The sequence below is a fragment of the Ornithorhynchus anatinus genome, chromosome 9, assembly GCF_004115215.2.
Source record: "Ornithorhynchus anatinus isolate Pmale09 chromosome 9, mOrnAna1.pri.v4, whole genome shotgun sequence".
Lineage (NCBI taxonomy): Eukaryota > Metazoa > Chordata > Mammalia > Monotremata > Ornithorhynchidae > Ornithorhynchus > Ornithorhynchus anatinus.
In genome coordinates this window covers 6,123,042-6,135,235 of record NC_041736.1, presented here as the reverse complement: position 1 = coordinate 6,135,235, position 12,194 = coordinate 6,123,042, and the positions used below count along the sequence as shown (strand labels likewise).

The 12,194-nt window shown below is 46.0% G+C and overlaps 1 long non-coding RNA gene across 1 annotated transcript in view; it reads left to right on the top strand.

Moving 5' to 3' along the window:
• The first annotated feature begins 574 nt into the window (after nucleotides 1–574).
• Nucleotides 575–12,194, top strand: part of LOC114814196 — a 93,660-nt gene continuing 82,040 nt past the window's right edge. Inside the window, exon 1 of the long non-coding RNA XR_003761944.1 lies at nucleotides 575–650. This is a non-coding gene — a long non-coding RNA (uncharacterized LOC114814196). The remainder of the gene's footprint in view (nucleotides 651–12,194) is intronic.

Below are 12,194 nucleotides of genomic sequence, written 5' to 3'. Positions count from 1 at the left end.
AGAAACTGGTATCTGCTAAGTACTTACTATGAGCCAGGCACTGTACTAAGCGCTGGGATGCATACAAGCTAGTCAGGTTGGCCAGTCCCTGCCCCTCATGGGGCTCACAGTCTTAATCTCCATTTTATAGATGAGGTAACTGAGGCCCAGAGAAGTTAAATGACTGGCCCAAGGTCACACAGCAGACAAGTGGCAGAGGCAGGATTAGAACCCAATTCACCAAGCCATATCGCTTCTCTCATGTGTTCCCTAAAATAACTTAAAACGTCCCCTATTTTCTCCTACATCAAGGCATTTAAATTGTATTTAACATCCAGGAATCGATGACTTATGCCAACCAACCACTCAAGGAGGGGAGGTTGGCCTGGGTACAGATATGAGGGCCAAACTCAGTGTGCCGCTAGGAGTGGAAGATCCCAGCTGAAATGTACAGACATCACCGTTTCCCCCCACCTCCCTAAAGCCGCTGCCTGGGAACCACATTTCTTAGAGGCCGTAGTTCTCCAGTTAGCAGAATTATCTGGGAACGGGGCCCAATCAGCAAGCCGGGCGGGGCATTTAAGTCGGGAGAGGGAACAGGTGTGGGCTCTTTTCCTGTCGAATCACGCCGTGGGCGCTTGTCCCGGGAGGCCAGCTCTGCTTGCTGACCCGTGAGTATCCGTGCTCAGTCTCTCTAAGGGGTTTGCTGGTGTGTTCTTTCTGTTCACGTGGGTGTCCGAGCCTGTCTGGCTGGTGGAATGTAAGCATTCAGATCTATTCTAGCCTTCTCTTCCCCTCTTACCCCCTTTTTTTAAAAAAAATGGCATTTGTTAAGCACTTACTATGTATCAAGCACTGTTCTAAACTCTGGGGTAGAGACAGACGAGTCAGGCCGAATACGGTGCCTTTCCCTCATGGGGCTCACAGTCTAAGTGGGAAGGAGAACAGGTATTGAATCCCCCTTCTGCAGCTAAGAAAGTTGAGGACGGAGAAGTTAAGTGACTTGCTTAACGTCAGACAGCTGGGATTAGAACACAGGGCCTCTGGCTCTCAGGACTGTGCTTTCTCCACTAGGCCGTGCTGCTTCCCTGCCATGCTTTTCTCTCTCCCTGGCTTAGTTTAACGTTAGTTAATGGCTGTGCAATTCAACTAACCTTCTGAGCGTTTGAGAGGCTGCTCGCAGGAACGCAGATATCTCTCTGACTCTTCCACCACCATCCTTGATGGACCAGCTTCTCCTGGATGCCACCCAGATAACAAGAGCAATCTTGGGGCTTGGAGCCTTGAACGGGGACATTTTATAGAGTTTGAAATTCCCCAGATTAGTCTCGAATCGAGGATGGCATATAATTTTTTGTGTGGTACTTGCGAAGTGCTTACTATGTGCCAAGCACCGTACCGAGAGCTGGGATAGATACAAAATAAGCAAGTCGGACAAAGTGCCTACCCTACGTGGAGCTCACAGTCTAAATAGGAAGGAGTAGGATTTAATCCCCATTTTACAGCTGAGGAAAGAGAGAAGTGAAATGACCTGCCCAAGAGCACACTGCCGAGAAGTGACGGAGCTGGGAATAGAAACCAGGTCCTCTGGCTTCCAGGTTTATATGCTTTCACTAAGCTAAGCTGCTTTCTTATTTATTAAGCGCCTACTATGTGCTCAGCACATGATAAGCTGGTCCGACACAGCTCCTGTCCTCTGAGGGCCTCCTAGAATAAGAGGTGGGGAGAGGAAGTCTCTTATTGCCATTATGCAGATGAGAAGACTGAGGCGCACAGCAGCTAAATGACTTACCCAAGGTCACACAACGGGCCGGGGGGCAGAGCTGGGACTAGTGAGAAGCAGTGTTGCCTAGTGGATGGAGCACAGGTCTGGGAACCAGCAGGAGCTGGGTTCTAATGCCGAACTCCGCCGCTTGTCTGGGGTGACCTTGGGTGGGTCACTTAACTTCTCTGCACCTCAGCTCTGCACCTCAGTTACCTCATCTGAAATATGGGGACGAAGAGCGTGAGCCTCGTGTGTGACGAGGACTGTGTCTAACCGGATTATCTTGTACCTAACCCAGTGCTTAGTACAGTGTCTGGAACACAGAGAGCATTTAGCAGATACCATTAAAAAGAACAAAGCCGGATCTCCTGACCCCCTGGCCTGTGCTTTTTCCATTAGGCCAAGATGTCTCCTATCTGCTGACTCTACTCCAATGCTTAAAATAGTGTCCGGCACATAGTAGGTGCTCAATAAATGTCATTATTATTACTATTATCACCACAGCAGTATAGAACTAGACACCTCTCTGGTTTTTTTTCAGTTGTTTTTAGCGACCTGTCCTTCTTCAGTGGCTTCTGCTGCCAAGTTGCATGACCCCGAGACTGTAAAGGCTCAGGAGCCAATGGAGGTCTCTCTCTAGAACAGTGTGGCTTAGAGGAAAGAGCCCGGGCTTGGGAGTCAGAGGACACGGGTTCTAATCCCAGCCTTGCCACTTGTCTGCTGTGTGACCTCGGACAAGCTGCTGAACTTCTCTGTGCCTCAGTTACCTCATCTGTACAATGGGGATTCATTCATTCAATAGTATTTATTGAGCGCTTACTATGTGCAGAGCACTGTACTAAGCGCTTGGAATGTACAATTCGGCAACAGAAAGAGACGGTCCCTGCCCATTGACGGGCTTACAGTCTGATCGGGGGAGACAGACAGACAAAAACAATAGTAATAACTAGAATCGAGGGGATGGACATCTCGTTAAAACGGTGAGCCCCACATGGGACAACCTGATTACCTTGTATCCAACCCAGCGCTTAGAACAGTGCTCGGCACATAGTAAGCGCTTAATAAATGCCATAATTATCAGAACAATATTCTAGGATCCGCACAGTTTCCATCCTCCAACAAAATGGCTCCCGGAATGTCGTCATGTTGTATCAGGTGCCCGACGTGATGCCTGGTCCTGTGTTCAGAAGGCCCCTCGGTCTCCATCCTCATCGCTCAACTCGCGGGAAACTTGTTTGGCTTTGAAAAATTCCTAGGGCCACGGTACAGACAAACCAACAGATCAGCATCCCATTCAAGTCATTCAGTTCTTCGGTCGTTGCCTCGCGCTCTGTTTGTTTATTTGTTTTTCAAGCCAGAAATCGATGGGGAAATCAAGCTTTGCAGCTGAAACAAAGGGAATTATTTGAGTAATTCAGCTCCCAACCTCTCTTCTTGCTTGGATGATCCGTGTGTATCCTTGTTGTATCAGTTTTTTGAAGCACACAATAACACAAGGCTTATTAACATCAACGCTGGGTCTCTGCTGCTTCTCCACTCGAATTTAATTATGATAGGCACGACGTGCTAATTGATTTTTACTAAAGCCATTCATTATGAAGCGTAGCTTTCTTCGTAGTTTATGAAACGTTTTGCATAATGAGGAATTTGGCTCTTCAAAAAAAAAAAAAAAAGGCATTGTTACTTTTTGATTTATGCAGCCAGGGCAAAATCACATCCAGTCCTGGATGTCACGGGAGATGGTGGAAGATTAGAGCAGAAAAGCTATTCCTTTTCAGGGGACAGTAATGAGCAAAGTGTCTTTCATTTTAATTTTTTTTATTAGAAAATGTCAAATAAGGCTGACGTGTCAGTCCAAACAATAGCTGAGCTCACCGTACCCTCTGGTTTCACAACTGCCATGTGACAGCCGACGAGGTGGAGCTAAGCAAGCCGAGCTATTGTTATTTTGAGGTGATCCTTGCTGAAGAACCATACCTGACAGCTAAGGGTGAGCACAGAAGAAAATGGAGTAGAGGTTGAAACCTCTTTCTATAGGGCGGTCTGTTGATTGAGCCGTATGCGGTCTTTTTTAAAAATGTCAGTCATATCTATTAAATGAGTGCTTACTGTGTGCAGAGCTCTGTACTGAGTGCTCGGGAGAGGACAATACAGCAGTAAGCAGACACATTCCCTGCCCTCAGTGAGCTTACAGTCTAGAGGGGGAGACAGATATTAATAAAAATGACATGCATACTTAAATGCTGTGGGGCTGGGAGAAGGGATAAATAAAGGGAGCAAAAAATGGGTTTGATGATTTCAGGTGCAAGAGCCGGAAGTATCATTTGGACCTACCAAATCAATCAGTGGTATTTAATGAGCACTTACTCTGTGTAGAGCACCGTACTAAGAGTTTGGGAGCGTACGATGTAATAGAATCGGTAGACATGTTCCCTGCCCATAATGAGTCTACAGCCTAGAGGAATACTGCATAATCCTGGTTGCTGCTTTTTAGGAAGGAAAAAATAACTGGAAAAGGTAAAAAGGGCAACCTAGATGCTCAAAGGGACGGAACAGCTTCCATAGAATGATGGGCTGGCAATTTAAGAGGGTTCAGAGTGTGGGGGAAAGAAGGCTGAGAAATGGAGGCATTTATCAGTCAAAAATAATAATTGCTGTATTTGTTAAGCACTTACTGGCGTGCCGGGAGCTGTGCTAAGTGCTGGGATGGATACGAACAAGTGGGGTTGGGCACAGTCCCTGTCCCACACAGGGCTCACAGTCGTAATCCCCATTTTACAGATGAGGAAACCGAGGCTCAGAGAAGTGAAGTGACTCGCCCAAGGCCACACAGCAGACAAGTGGCAGAGCCGGGATTAGAACCCACAACCTTCTGACTCTGAGGCCCGTGCTCTATCCATTACGCCATGCTGCTTTCCGGTGATATTTGAGTACCTACCGGACGGCAGTATAATGAAAGTAGGAGACATGGTCCTTGCCCTCTAGGAGCTTACATGATTGAAGTTTACAAAAATCACCAAGGCAGGGATGGGAGGCTACAGGGGAGAAAGGAAATAGGAATGCAGAATTGCTGTTCATCATCTCCCTGGCTATGAAGAGAGGAGTTACTTGCTTAAAGCATGAAGGTGGTAAGCACAAAACAAACAAAAGGGAAAACTTCACACAGAGGGTGGTCAGCACATGGAATTCGTCACCAAGTTCCGTTGTGCAGGAAGAAAATAGCAAGAGGGTCTGGCTCAATTCATAGGTTGGCTTCTAGAGATGGGGAAACTAAGGATGCAGAGAGAGAAAAATCAGATAATGACATGAGTTGGTTCCTGAAGGCAGAGATTATGCGTCCTAACTCTATTTTACGTTCCCTCTTGCTTAAGCAGAGCTCTACACACAGATGCTCAGGATCAATCAGTGATATTTATTGAGCACTGTACTGAACATCAGGGAGAGCATCAGAGTTGGGAGAGAAGCAGCATGGCTCAGTGGAAAGAGCACGGGCTTGGGAGTCGGAGGTCATGGGTTCAAATCCCGGCTCTGCCACTTGTCAGCTGTGTGACTTTGGGCAAGTCACTTCACCTCTCTGTGCCTCAGTTACCTCATCTGTAAAATGGGGATTAAGACTGTGAGCCTCACATGGGACAACCTGATTTCCCTGTATCTACCTGAGCGCTTAGAACGGTGCTCTGCACATAGTAAGCGCTTAACAAATACCAACATTAGACCAGCTCCCTGCCTACAACCAGTTGAGAGTCTCAGTACATACTGTGCTCTGCACACAGTAATTAACTTAATAAAGATGACTATTGATTCTATTTAGTTGCCGTTGTTTTTACGAGATGTTCTTCCCCTTGACTCTATTTATCGCCATTGCTCTCGTCTGTCCGTCTCCCCCGATTAGACTGTAAGCCCGTCAAAGGGCAGGGACTGTCTCTATCTGTTGCCGACTTGTTCACTCCAAGCGCTTAGTAAAGTGTTCTGCACATAGTAAGCGCTCAATAAATACTTTAAATACTATTGAATGAATGGCTGAATCCTCTTGATTGATTGGCAACCATTACATGTCTTCCCACAAGCAAGCTGTTGCCATGGAGATAAAATACTGGGTGACTTGGACCTTTTTTTTTTTTTTAGGATATTTGTCAAGCACTTACTATGTGCCAGGCATTGTACTAAGCACTGAGGTAGATGCGAGATAATCAGGTTGGACACACTCCGTATCCCAAATGGGGCTCACAGTCTTAATCTCCATTTAACAGATAAGATGGCACTGTTCTGACCCAGTAACATCCTTCTGTATAGTTTTACGTTCAGTCCTTAAGAGAATGCCCCTTTGCTGTTCTTGCCATCTTCCTCTCCTCCAGGGACCCGTCTTCCTACGGCTTTTTATTCTCTGATACCTCATCTCCCTTCTCCTCCCGCTTCCTTCCTGACTCCACGTCTTTCCAATCAGTGGCATTAACTGAGCAATCAATCATATTTATTGAGCACTGTACCAAGCAGTTGGGAGAGTACAATATTACAGAATTGGGGGACGCATTTCCTGCCAAAATGAGCGCACAGTCTAGAGGAAGAGACAGACATAAATAATTATGGCTACATACCTTAGCGCTATGGGGCTGAGGGAGGGGTGAATCAAGGGAGCAAAGCAGGGTGATACAGAGGGAGTGGGAGAAGAGGAAATGAGGGCTTCGGGAAGGCCTCTTGGAGGAGATGTGCCTTCGATAAGGCTTCGAAGGTGGGGAGAGTAATTGTCGGACATGAAGCAGCCTGGCCAGTGGAACACCGGTCTGGGAATCAGGAGCTCATGGGTTCTAATCCCAGCTCCACCACTTGTCTGCTGTGGGACCTTGGGCAAGTGACTTAACTTCTCTGGACCTCAGTGCCCTCCTCTGTAAAATGAAGATTAAGACTGTGAGCCCCATGTGGGACAGGGACGGTGCCCTATCCAACTATGTTGTATCTACCCCAGCGCTTAGAACAGCGCCTGGCACACAAGCGCTTGACGAATGCCGCTATCATCATATGAAGAGGGAGGGGATTCCAGGCCAGAGAGAGGACTTGGGCGAGAGGTTGGCGGGGAGATCGATGAGATGGAGGTACAGTGAGTAGGTTGGCATTAGGGGAGCCAAATGTTTGGGCTGGGTTTCTATGTGCAGAGCAGTGTACTAAGTGTTTAGGCAAGTACAGTTCAATGGATTTGGGAAATGCATTTCTCAGCTACAAGACCCAGGTCCCCCTTCTAGGCCAGCTGTTTGCATTCCCTTCCCCAATTAAGCCCTCTTTTCTCCAGCCCCTCCTCCCTTCTGAGTCATCTATGCACTTGGATCTGTGACCTCTGGGCATTTAGTATCGGCCAAGCCCTGAGCCTCCAGCACTTATGGATATAGCTATAAATTATACGTTGTAAATTATTTATGTTAATGTCCATCTCCCCCCTCTAATAATAATAATGGTATTTAAGCCCTTGCTATGTGCCAAGCACTGTTCTAAGCCCTGGGGTAGATACAAGGTAATCAGGTTGTCCCACGTGGGGCTCACTGTCTTAAACACCATTTTTCAGATGAGGTAACTGAGGCAGAGAGAAGTTAAGTGACTTGCCCAGGGTCACACGGCAGGCAAGTGGCGGAGCGCGGATTCGAACTCACGTCCTCTGACTCCCAAGCCCATGCTCTTTCCAGTAAGCCACGCTGCTTCTAAAACTGTAGACTCTCTAGACTGCTCTAGACCGTAAGCTCATTGTGGGCAGGCAATGTGTCTACCAACTCTGTTGCATTGTACTTTCCCAAGTGCTTAGCGTCCTAACCAACCATATTTACTGAGTGCTTTACACTGTTTAGGGCCCTGTACTAAGTGTTTGGGAGAGTCCAATAGAGTTAGTAAACCTGATCTTTGCTCTCGTGGAGCTTACAGTCTAGCAGGGACATTAGATACTAAATCACAGGTAGGGCAAAGGAATAACATACAAGGATACCTTGAAGAATTATTGAAATCCAATTCCTTTTTTTAAAAAAAACCAAACACCAATCACCAGAATCAGAAATTTGTGTCATGTCGGGGAACAAAGATTTTTCTTGTTGTCTTTTCAACAGAAATAGAGAAAGCTAGGGTGAAATTGTGTCCGCTACTTCTTAACATCCTAGACAGCTTAGATTATATCGCCTGGCAGTAGCTGAAAACCATCTCATTTCACTGAATTGTTTTCATTTTCTAGACCCAAAATGGAGGTTTAATTATTCTTTTGAATTTCCTAATCCTCTGCCTATTCAACAGCCCAAATTATAAAATTTGAGGTTAGGAAATTTCATGCTCCTATTATAAAAATGAGTGTACTATGGAGAGAGGTTAGTCTCTGGACTCTTACAACCCCACAAAAATGTCAGTTTTCAACTCTCTCCCTTCCTGGCCCTTTTTAAAAGGAGCCAAGGGGCTCCACCACAATGCTAGCTGAAATAGAGTTCTGGTGGAATTTTACTCCCCTTAAAAAAAAAAAAAAAAAGTCACTCCACTCCAAAGGTTAAAATGTTTTAGCTTTTATCTCTCGTGGCAGTTTTCTGAATAGAGTGAAGTTGGTCCTTGAATGGTGAGCGCTCCGTGCCGATCACACTAAGTATGGGATGACAGGACGGGATCACCGAAAGTGAGATCCAAGACTTTCTGTCGAAAACGTAATCCGGATTTCAAAAGAACACTGATAACTATTCAATCGTGATCATGTTGTTATTTTGGATGAACAGATGTCTAATGAACAAATGAACAATGTGGCTTAGTGGATAGAACGCAGGCCCTGGAGCCAGAAGGTCGGGGGTTCTAATCCCGGCTCTGCCACTCGTCTGCCGGGTGACCTTGACCGAATCACTTCACTTCTCTGGGCGTTGGTTACTTCATCTGCAAAATGGGGATTAAGACTGTGAACCCCGTATGAGACAGGGATTGGCAACTATGGCCCCGTCTATTTTACTCTGGGCAGTCATTTCCTACTTTTCCACTGAAGTCTGCGTATTTTCTTTACGGCTTTCTTAAGCTCCTTAATTGTCCCTCTCTCTGCAGTGCCTCCATACTGGAGGCCTAAATATTCAAGTCAGCCAACCCAGATTCACAGGCTGCCCACAGACACGTACGTATTCAGGTTCCTCTCACACAGTATAGAGGCCGATCAATATGCTTGTCTTCTAGTAGACTCAGAACTTGCCCTGGGTTGAATTTTAAATCCTTTCAGCGCCTGAAAAAAACCCTTTCGGATTTCTCCAGCCGCCAGACTGGAATGAAGGATGTTGGGTGTTCTCATCCAAAAGAGATGCAGATCTTCGGATTTTCAGTCGGTCAATCTTATTGAGCACTTCCTGTGTGCAGAGCACGGTACTAAGCGTTTGGGAGAGTATCATATAACAGGGTTGGTAGACATATTCCCTCCCCACAGCGATCTTAGACTCTAGGAGGGGAGATGAATGTTAGTGTAAACAAATAAATTATGGATATGGACAAAACTGCTGTGGGGTTGAGGGAGGGGTGAAAATTCAAGAACAGTGGTGATGGAGAAGAGGAAATGATGGTCTAGTTAGGGAAGGCCTCTAATTTTTGATTATCGGTCACTATTGCTTATTGAGCCCTTACTGTGTGCGAAGCACTGTACTAGATATTTAGGAGCATAAGGTAGATTCCATGTTAGTTAAGATTCCTGCCCTCAAGAACTGAAAATCGACTAATTCTAAGCACTGCCGACTTGTTCATCCCCAGCGCTTAGTACAGTGCTCTGCACATAGTAAGCGCTCAATAAATACTATTGAATGAATGAATGAACTTCATTTGCAGAATGGCTCTGCTCCTTCAGGGCACAAAATCAAAAGAGAAAAGTAATTGCTTAGGTGGTGGTTTTTAAGGTAACCTTCTCTTTTCTGGAGCTGGAGATGGCATCCTTAAGGTGACCCTTTATTTTCTAGAGCTAACACTTGGGGCAAAGTCTTGGTTTCAGAACAATTCTGCGAAGCCACTCTCAGGAGACTCAATACTTTTCAAGCCCTTGGCTGCCTCTCAGGTTGCTGCTGCAAGTTGCTTTTCTCCAAGGAAGCTGTGGCAATTCTTAGCCAATTTCAAGAAAGGTTTATCCAGTTGGGTCATCATCATCAGTGACATTTATTGAGTGCCCTCTGTTTGCCGCCCACCGTCCTAAGCATTGGGAAAACACCACAGAAGCAAGATACATTATTACTGCCCTTTAGGAGTTTACAATCTAATGAATTTTGGCCCCACTTCTGTAACTCCCTTGAGTATATGCAGGACCTGGCAACGAGAAACAGTGTGGTTCAGTGGGTAGAGTGTGGGCCTGAAAGTCAGAAGGCCCTGGGTTCTAATCCCGGCTCTGCCGCTTGTCTGCTGTGTGACCTTGGACAAGTCACTTCACTTCTCTGTGCCTCAGTTTCCTCACGTGGCAAATGGGGATTGAGACTGTGAGCCCCTTGTAGGACGTGGACCGCGTCCAACCTGATTAGCCTGTATCTACCCCAGCACTTAATACAGTGTCTGGCACATGGGAAGAACATAACAAATACCGTAAAAAAAAAAAAATAGGGTAGCTTTTATGCTACTTACCATTAGTCCCGCTGAGGGTCCAATGGATAAAGCAGGGTTCTGAGAATGGGAAGATATTCATTCAATCGTATTTACTGAGGGCTTACTGCATGTACTTGGGAGCGTGTGGGAGAGTACGATATAATAGTAAGCGGGCACATTTCCCGCTCACAAGGAGTTTATAGTCTAGAGGCAAGTGTCCAAAACCTAGTCTATGCTGCTTATCAATGGCTCACCATTATTGAACTACATAAAGAGTGGATTTCACTTTCTGCAAAGCAATTGTCCGGCTGAAGCGGATTCACGGTGATGGGGTTCTTTTTTGCTAAGCTTGGTAAAATGAGGCAATTCCCCAAACGGTCAAGAAACTAAATTCCGAAAATGAATTTCAGACATGCTCGGTGGCTTTCCTTCACCTTACCTGCTTCTTTTTGTGCGGGCTACCAGCAGGACATTTTATAAAGACCCAAACTGGTCCACAGTTCAACAAGGAATCACTTTGCAAACGGAATCAAAGACATTTCAGTGTCCAAGAAAAAGATGTGACCCAGAATCTCAGAACAGTTGCTGCCTTAGTAGACCTTCGCCTCAAATCTATTTCTGTTCACAGAAGGGGTAGAGTTAGAGAGCTCTGCTTCCCTTTAATGAGATTCCCACCAGGGACGACTCATCTGGGAATGGTAACAGGGAAGGAGGCTGTCTTCTCTGAAGGCTTTGCTAAGGAGGTGGTAAGTGAGATGGTTTTAGCAGTTGTGGCTAAGTGGCTGATTCAGGGCCTTGAGGGCATGATACTTCTCAGAATCCCTTCAAGTGTCTTAAGTCGGTTGGCTTGAAGTTTAAAGGATAGTCAGCCCAAGAGAGAGCAAAGGGGAACTGCAAGGGGATTAGGCCAAGGTGCCGAGTGACGGGAGAAACTCGTGAATTGAAAACTTGAATAAAGGTTCCCTTGCTAGTCAGCTGTTTGAAGCTTTCGGAGGTTCGAGTGATTTTGATGCAGTGGGGATCTGCCCCAAGAGGGAGGCGAGGAATCTGAGCTATATCTTTTCACTCTCCCATCCATTTGGAGGACACCGCGGTCTTAATTATCCACAACATTCAGGGGGAGAACTGCAGTGGATAAAATCCACAGATGATGCCCAAATCCATTTTAGTAAGTTTTTAACTGTCTTCCCAAACCCTTGGGATAATAATAATAATAGTAATAATTGTGGTATTTGTTAAGCATTTACTATGTACCAGGCACTCTACTAAATGCTGGGGTGGACAAGTAAATCGGGTTGGACACAGTCCTTGTCCCACATGGGGCTCACGGTCTCGATCCCCATTTTACAGACGAGGTAAATGAGGCTCAGAGAAGTGAAGTGACTTACCCAAGATCACACAGCAGACAAGGGGCAGAGCTGGGATTAGAACCCATGACCTTCTGAATCCCAGGCCCATGCTCTATCCCCTACACCGGCATGGCCTAATGGGAAGAGCATGGGCCTGGGAGTCAGAGGACCCAGGTTCTAATCCCGGCTCCTCCGCTTCTCTGCTGTGTGACTCGGCCTAGTCATTAACTTCTCTGAGTCTCATTTCCTTCATCTGAAAAATGGGGATTTGACCGTGAGACCCATATGGGACATAGACTGTGTCCAACCTGATTGTTTTCAATCAGTCATATTTATTGAGCGATTACTGTTTGCAGAGCACTGTACTAAGTGCTTGGGAGAGTAAAATACAACAAGTGGACACATTCCCCACCCAAAGGAGCTTACAGTCTACTTCAGTTCTTAGTACTGTGTCTGGCACATAGTGAAAAAAAGCCATTTAAAGAAACACCAAAACCCTTCCCCAGAGCTACGAACTTGAGAAAAAGATAGTAAGAGCTTAAATGTTACAATTATGTGCG